The following is a 9,019-nucleotide window of genomic DNA, read 5'->3' on the forward strand; positions in this document are numbered from 1 at the left end:
TTTCCTCCCGGAGTATCCTCCTTAAGTGTCTCCAAAATTTTCACACCCCTTACTCCACGACCCTTCTTAGCGACTGGCCTACCTCGCTTACACTGTTCTGGCCTTTTACCTCTTTTCTTTGCATGGAAGATATTTACTTGTGGCCTTGCAATTCCTGTCCTTTGAGCTTCCTCTGGAAACCCCATAGCAGTAGTGTTTTGTGCCATTGTTAAGGCCTCCTCAGAAATCCCTTCGTATTTCCTTTTTAGCTCCAAGTTCTGGTGCAAGAGCTCAATCTTTTCTGAATACTCGTGCTTCCATCGCCCTTCCCAGTATGCGGCTAGTCTCCTTTGGACCTCTATTTCGTCTCGAAGAACTGCGATTTCCTTATACATCTCGACCCAATGTGCCATCTCACGGAGTTGCTGGACCTTCGATAGTAGCCTGCTGGCCAAAACAATGGGTCATAATAAATTCCTAAATACCAATGACACTCTCGGTCCCTGGTTTTGTTCAGTGGTTGTTTCCCCTTTTTCTTGACTCTTGGCCCCGCTTGGCTCCACGGCCACAACCATGTCCGCGACTACGTCTTCCCTCTATGTTTTTTTTTCTTCCAAAGGGTACTTTAATAAATGAAATACGCAAATAAACTTATACGCACATAACACGCCATATTAAGGAGACAGATAATCAATTACACAAATACATATCAAATTGGACAGATAACCATGTACACACACACACATACTAACATCATGTAGTAACTATATACGGGCGAGTCAAAAGAAAAGGTGAAATCGTCCCAGTCTCAAATAAATAACCCCGTCCGATCTATCACGTTACTTTCTATCCAAACTAGACGTCCATTGACCTCTTGTGCTCATTCTAGTCAGACAAAGCCTGTTCATGTTTCCAAAATGAAATTTCAAGTACTTAACGCTGCCTCAACTTTAGAGTACTCGGGCACGAGAATCCGAAATAAGATAATTCACATCTCGAGCTGGCCAGTCCCAAGAGTAAACTATCTACAATCGAAATTCCTACCCGACGTACCTATTTATGATCCTCAAATACCACGGAAAAGATTAAAGGCCCATAACATTTGCAATTCACAGCTTATGCTCGAACGAGCACTTAGTCCTTCATATTTATTCACCACTTAGTCCAGGCTCACTCCGCGCAGAGACCACGCGAAGCAGCTATATATTTTATCCCTCAATTACTTAACTTTCATATCAAATCAAATCCCACAGTCCGGCATCCTAAACTTCAAGCCTAGGATACACTACAGAGATCTGAAGCCTAAGCTCTGATACCAACTGTGACGACCCCACTTCTCCCAAGGGCGAACCCAAGGGTATCGGCGGGCCGCCTGCCTAGCTCGCGCCAGGACTCAAATCTTAAAGCGATAAAAACCAGAAAATCCAAAAGATTACCTTACATACTATATACAAAACCCAAAAAGGTTATAATGACATTCTCCAAAAGTACCTACTCAAACTATTACACCCTTATAATTACAACCAAAACTAAAAGGTAGACCCTAAGGAGGGTCCTTATACAAACCACCACACTAAAAACAAACATCCTAATTGTCCAACTATGACAAACCAATACTAGTGTAAGTGCCCATAAGTCCCCGCGTCGGCCCCTGCTAAGGAAAACAAAAGGAACGGGGTAAGCTATATGCTTAGTAAGTAAACAGGGGCAAAAGCGTAAATGTCACGTAACCACAGTTACTCAATAAGAGTAAAGCAAAAGCAGAAAAGTAACATCACATAATAAGGATACAGGTGGCTCCAAAGCCAAGTCGTTGCCATGCGTGACCTCCTGTCGACACTCCGTCGACCATACATAAGGTCCGTAGAACTCCACTTGTACACCCACCGAACATCTTATCACCCTCACTGGCCAGTCACCTCACAAACTTGCCCAGGCGAACGAAATCACAAACTTGAGCTTGAGTCACAAGCTCGGGTCACAAAATTGGTTCACATACTCAGCGAACCGGGTTCACAAACTTGGTGACCTCAAACCAAGTTGGACTGACTTCGACCAAGCCCTAACCGGCTCGAATAGTCCATCTAGGTATTGAGTTCAACCTCAAACTCACAAAATTCACAAAATTATTCAAAAGTCACCCTGAGCCACCAGCTCAAGGGTTTTAGTTCCAAAATTGCTTATATACATAAGCCATGTTCAAATATGTGTGCAAATTAGGGTTTAGAGCGAGTGCGATAAAGTACACCCTCGTCTAAGTACCCTCTTCATACATATCGAAACACATAAGCAACTAACATACAAAAGCGGCCTGAATACTTACTCCAAATACAAAAGTAGTACAAAAGCGGAAATCACTTCGTTGGTTGGCTAGTAGTGGGCCCCACCGGCTCCGCCTGCCCAGCTCTCGCCGGGACTCAGTCGTTCACTAATCTTATCTTATTGCTCCTAATTACATATTATTTCTCACTTAAAAGTCACTTTTAATCACCAAATTTGATCCTTTTTCCGTACCAAAATTTCATCCGGCGAAAATCACAAAAACCCTAATTTTGCTCCAATGCTGAAACCGAAGAGTGAAACCCTACTTTCTAGGCTCACTTGCACTTATTATGGAATAATTGGATAGTAGGGCTTTAAATCTTAATCCCTACATAGGGTTTTCGAAATACTCCTAAAACCAAATGTTACCGCCCAGCTAATGAATATATCAACGTAGAACGGACTGGGGCCTCACACAGCCTCTGATGCTTCAAACATGCAAACGAAAGAAAGCTATGAAACTAGCAACTTGGACTCACTCATGGGTTCCTTTCTGTACAATTTCAGCTTCCATATGTGCAGGAAGACAGCCATGAACGCTACCATTTAATGGAAGATGCAACTAAATTCAAACTATGGGACTGCTAAGCTATTCAGAACACAACTCACCGTATACGAATCATACATATTCAATTCACGACAGGAAAAACCACACAAAAGTTAACAGCTTTTGGTTCACAAGTTTTCGGCCATACAGATTCCAAGACAATAGATTTCCCATGAACATAAAACAGACGAGACGAGATACTAAGTAACGAAAACAGACATCTGAAACAGATTCAGGGAATCCACGCTTAGAAAACTTCAAAAATCTGAACTTTTAAAAGGAAACTTGAATTTAAAGGGAAAGGGTAGCTCACAATGCTTTCTTTCAAGCCTTTTGCGGTGAGGGTTTGCAGGTGGTGGTGGTGGATTCTGATGGTAGCAGCGGCATCAGCAACCCATCGCCGAGACCTTCGATTCTTGGTGGTTCTTTACTTTGGTTTGGCTTGGACCAAAATCCCTCAAGCTCTCCCCAGAATCTCTTGGTTTTTCCCCTCGGCTCTCTCACTCACCCTCTTTTCGGAAGCTCTCCCCCCAGCTCTCTTTTCCCCTTGCTCAACCTAGCCGTCATCTTCGACTCTACTCTCAGCCGTCGAATAGTTTTCTAGTCCTTGCTCTCTCTCACAAAACCCTCGCTATCTCCTCTCTGTTTCTCTCCCGCCGTCACTTTTCTTTTTCTCCTGTTTTGTTTCTTTCTTTCGCCATCCTCTCTATTTGTCCAGCCGTCAACTTCTCTAAAACCCTCTCGCCGTTCCTCTCCTATCTTTCCTCTATCTCCCCCTTGGCTGCGTTTCCCCTTTCTTTTCCTGGTTTCTCTCTTTTCCTGATTTTCTCTCTAGCCGTCAACCTTCCCTCCTGCTTTCCTTGCTATCTCCCTTGGCTTTTATATCAAACAAAGGCACTAAACCCTCCTCTAAAGGGTTCTGATGGAAGCCAAGTCATTAGTTTTGTGGCTCATCCGATGGTGAGTAAAAAAAAGAACAAGGATGCCGTGCCTTCCTGCTTGCAATGTGATATGAAAAAAAATGGGCACGGATCCTGTGTAGCCCGGGTGCATGTGCTCTCTTTTTTCTTCAGAACCTCTTAAATGGCCCAAAACCCGCTATCGGGTTTTCCTTCTTTTTCCTATTTTCCCTTTTCCTTTTTTTTTTTTAAAAATTCTATGCTAAAATGACTTAAAACAAAAATAAAGACTAAAAGTAAATAAAAACTAACATGAAAAATAAAAATAATAGTAAATAAAAATACACTAAAAATTTGGTGTCTACAGATTGTGTGTGTAAAAATTATCTCTAAAAAATTGTTTCATTTGATTGGGTAAAAGTTGAGTTTTTGAGAAGAGAAGTAAATCTGGAAAACTGGTTCAGGACAGCCGACAGGGTATATTTAACAACCTATAAGTTTTTGTACAAGAGTCAAAATCGAGTGTTGTTTATGGCATATAAAACTAGACTCCAAGGGCTTTCTAACGGTATAAAATTCCCCTGCTAATTCGTTTCCTGTGAGCTATAGCGAACTGGCAAAGTGGACTGATTTGCTTCTACTGTTTACCCGAGAAACTTGTACAACTGCATCTTGTAGCTCAATTTCACTCCTCTTGTGAAAAGAATTTAAAAAAAATTTCTTCTGATGATTTATAGCCTTTTGAATCTAGTTTTCAACACCATAAACCATTTTCAATTTGGAATTGTGTAGCGTGAGTTATGACTTGATTTCAAAAACTGTGTCGAAACTCCAAGGCTGAGAATCCATGGAACAGGTTCCAAAAACCAGTTTTCTTAAAACTGTTGTAACTTGGTGTAGGAAAACCTAAATTGAGTTCCACTTGTTGCATTTGAAATTGACTTGAAGTTCTTTCTATGTTACAAATTTCAGAGGGTAATTCGATTCCTATGAATTCTGCCAAATTCTCAAATTCTACTAAAAATCAAGACTGTTTTTGCCCTGTTTTAATGAAGCAGCAAGTTTGAGTTGAGATTTGAATGGTTTCTGATTTGAATCTGAAAAAAGTGTCTTTTAGAGAGTTTTAGTTCTAGAGAATGCTGTCCAAAACTAAATTTTTCCTTATATAGAAGCGAAAACCTCAAAAGTAGTTTGGAAACATTTCCTAGGTATTAAACCTAGCTTACTTGATTATTTGCACATCATTTCATACTTGAGAAATGAATTTCACCTCCTAGTCTTGTGCCCTCGATTTCCATGAAAATGAACCATGAATGGAGCGTTTTTTTAACTAGAGTAATTCTTAAGAAACTTCATTAGTTTTACATTGGAACTTGAAACTTTTAACTTCTATATTTATTACAAAAATAAGTAGCGTTTTGATAGATTTTGACTCCATAATATTTGAAAACATGAACGCTCCTTTATATTCTAAAACTTGAGCATAAGATTAGAAGTTTTGAGATATGAAAACCATCTTCATTTTTCTTGATTTTCGTGCCAAAAATTAAGTAGGGTGTTTTTTCTTGGAATCAAGATTTCTTGCCACGACTTGACTCGAAAATGACTTTTGAGTTCTCCTTGAGTGTTATTTCAATGCTTAAGCGAAAGAGTCTCTTTTAACTCAACTTGAATTTGTGCCTTTGAATGTGGGTAGTAAGAGGATATTTTTCTTATTAGCCTTGGTTGAAAATCTAGGTAATCATCATTGTACATGTCTCAGGTAATCACGTGGACACCGAAAAACTCGTTTGACCTCTTGCTTTTGCTCCCCTTTTTGCTCTTGATTTTGGTGAGTGTCAAGTGCGTGTTTCATGTGCTATGATTGAAATGATATTTGTACAAGTGTTATGTGAAATTATTATGATTCGTGAACTTGTCGAGGCGAGAGTGTACTTTATCGTTCTTGTCCTCTCCCTCTTGAATACTTGTTACTTGAAATATGAATTGCGTGACTTGAACTTATACTTGAACATGCTTGTAATCGTGAGTACTGAGCGGCAGCATGTACCACACCTTATTTGGGTAGGAGGTGTCTCTTATCCCGACTCAATACTATGACCGATTTTAAGTCTATTAGAGCATTGTCTCATCGACCACTTATACTCGTGGGGACACCCAAAACCCATTAGTTAGCCTCGTAACTCGAGCCAACAAGGGCTTGGTCGAGAAGTTTGGTGAACCATAGGATATTATAAAGTTTGGTCTTTTGAGATCTTGCTTGGCATACTCGAGTAGTATTGCCATCTCGTGCGTGTTTGGTTCCGAATCCAAGAGGGTGATATGGTGGATGGAGGAAGCAAGTGGAGCTCTATGGACATGTTACTACTTGAGTTGACGGAGGGTCAACAAAAGATGGCTTGAACCAATCATGACATGAAAATAGCTCTTGAGAGCTCCTGTATCCTTTTCATTTGTATTTTACTTCCTACTTGCTCGTTTATATGAAATTTGTGTTAAGTCTCTCTTAAGTGTGTTATTTGAGTTAGTTCGTACTACTTGTTTGCTTGCTTGCTTGATTTCTTGGCCTCACTAAGCGTTAGCTCACCCCAAGTTGTTTTCCTTAACAGGTTTGGAAGTGGAAGTTGGTGATTCTAGACTAACGGTTTTTGGTGGAAGCTAGTATATCTTTTGTATGTTATGGGAGACATTTGAAGTGTAAAATTTTGTTATAGTTGGATATTTTGGATTGTAATTGTAAATGGTAGCCTTGAGAGTTTTGGACTTGTATATTCGAAATATTTCTTTATTATAAGTCAATGGTTGACTTATGGTTCTTTATTAAGCTTGAATGAGTGCAAGAGTCCTGACGAGAGTTGGGCAGGCGCCTCACTGATACCCTAGGATTTGTCCTAGGAAGAGGTGGGGGCGTCACACTAACGCCTAGCGAGTTCCCAAGAAGGCATACAGTCACATAAAACAGTTCAAATTACACATCAAATTCACAATTTAAAGCGAGTAAATAAAGCTATTAACAATATTAAGGGGTAGGATACGGGTGGCTCTCAGGAGCCAATGTCCACGAATCTTGATCTTATTTCACGTAGTCGACATTCCGTCGACTTTCAAGTATTATCACTATGTAGAACTCCACTTACTTCATTCTCCTTCCAACGAGTCCTCCTACCGGGCCCGAAATCCAAAATGCAAAATGGGTATTGCTCGAGCATATCATAGTTTTCACATCAAAAGGGACAAGTCTAAACGTCAAGTCCAATGAATATAAAACACTCTCTTATGGCTCGTCAAATCTCCTTGACCAAGTCCCATGACTGGCTCGAATCGACAGATTTACCTATAGGACTCAGGAATTTTCAAGAATTGACATGCATACTCAATCACTTATTGTCGATGGGATAACAACCTGGATGACATCACAACACTTCAATAATTCAAAACACTATTAATCTCAGTCACAATATCAAGTCACATCTATGTCACATTTGCAAATTCAAGACAAATAACATGCATGGAAACTCACCAATAAATCAAAGCTCAGAATCTAAGTTAGGATCGATATCACAGTCTTCAATCACTTCTATAAACATGTAAAAAGAGACAATAAGTTTCGCCCCAACAATTCGCGAAACTAAACCAAAGTCACTTGAACTCGACACGTAAGCTTGAGTTATGAAAACAATATGTATCTAGAATAGTTTTCCCCAAAATTCAATGCGTGAAAACACAAAATCAAGGGCAAAACAGTCTCAAATTCACCATTGCTGCCCCGATAGTTTTTAGCCCAAAAATAGTGAAATAAAGTGACTTTTAACTGTTAAAGTTCCTAACTTTCAACTCCAATTCAACATATAAACATAGTTTAACCTAATACGAAGTACTTGAGTGAAATTTAGTCAAAAGGAACACAAAAATGTTGCAAATAAAGGTGGAAAATTAACCCACTTCATTCAGCTAGCCCATCCAAAAATTTCTCAAGAATTTCACCAATAAAACAATCATTTAGCCAACAAAAACTCACTCAAATCCATATGGCCTTCATCAATCATTAGCCCTGGGTTATCAACGGTAAAATTTCCAAGTAAATCCAACCCATAAATCAAGAGCTATGCTAGTATTTTAACCACTAGAACATTTAGTGGTATAACTTTAAGAAATTTACTAGATCTACCATAGATCTTACTCAAATCAAGTGAATCTAACATTTTCATGGCTAGAAATTAAAGATTAAGGGTGCTTTTTGGTTCTTACCTCAAGATCTAACTAGATCTAGTGTGATTCAATCTCAAAACTTCCTTCTAAGATTCACCCCTTCAAGTTTCCTCAAGAAAGGTCAAATCTTCTAGGTTGTTTGGTGATTTCTTCCAGAAATCCACAAAGAGCAAGATGGATGGTATGCCTTCTCTCTTGGTTGCTCTCTCTCTCTCTCCCTCAGTTCTCTCTCTCTCGACCCTCAAAAGAAAAGAAGAAAAAGAAGAAGAAGAATTGTGGTGGTTGATGGGTTTTTAAGTAATCTTCAAGAGTAAGATGGAGGAGGAATAGAGAGCTCTCAAGTCTCCCTCTCTCTCTCAAAATTTCGGTTGGTTCAAGGGAGAAGAGAGAGAATGAACTCTCAAGTCTAGTTTCTTCCTTTAAAGTGTGGTAGGGGGACCACCTCACCTACTCTCTTATGTGTCGCATTCTCATGTGACATCTTATCCATAACTAGATTTCCCTCAACCAACATTATCCTATGTAAGGATCGAAGACAACCAATCGAAAAGCCAATCGATAAGCAATTAAAAGATCACAATATAACAATAAATAAATAAAAGGGAAAGAATTTCAAACCAATTAACTACCCAAATCCTCTTGAACTTGTAGATTAATTCAAACAAGCTATTTCAAGTTGATGAATTACAATCACTCTTGTGTACAAAGGAAGGTTCACCTCCTCCTTGCCCCGAACTCCACTCGGTCAAGCCATGACGTTTTACTATCCCTCAGGACAACCCTCATAGAGCTACACTCATGAAGTATTCACTCACAAATGAAAAACTTACAATGAACCTCACACCACTAAGACTACAAATCTTCTTTGAAGAGTATTTTCTCATTAAAATCACTCTAGATCTTTTGTATCTTCAGTGTGCAAAAGTTATTTGAAGTATCTGACCAACCACTATTTATATAGAATCAAGAAAGTGCCTCATTAATGCTTCCAACGAATAGAAAGTAGCTGAAGAGTCAACTAGCCGTTGGAGTGTCGGACGCCCGATAGCCCTATTTTATGCGT

Source organism: Coffea eugenioides, chromosome 5 (genome assembly GCF_003713205.1).
Source record: "Coffea eugenioides isolate CCC68of chromosome 5, Ceug_1.0, whole genome shotgun sequence".
Lineage (NCBI taxonomy): Eukaryota > Viridiplantae > Streptophyta > Magnoliopsida > Gentianales > Rubiaceae > Coffea > Coffea eugenioides.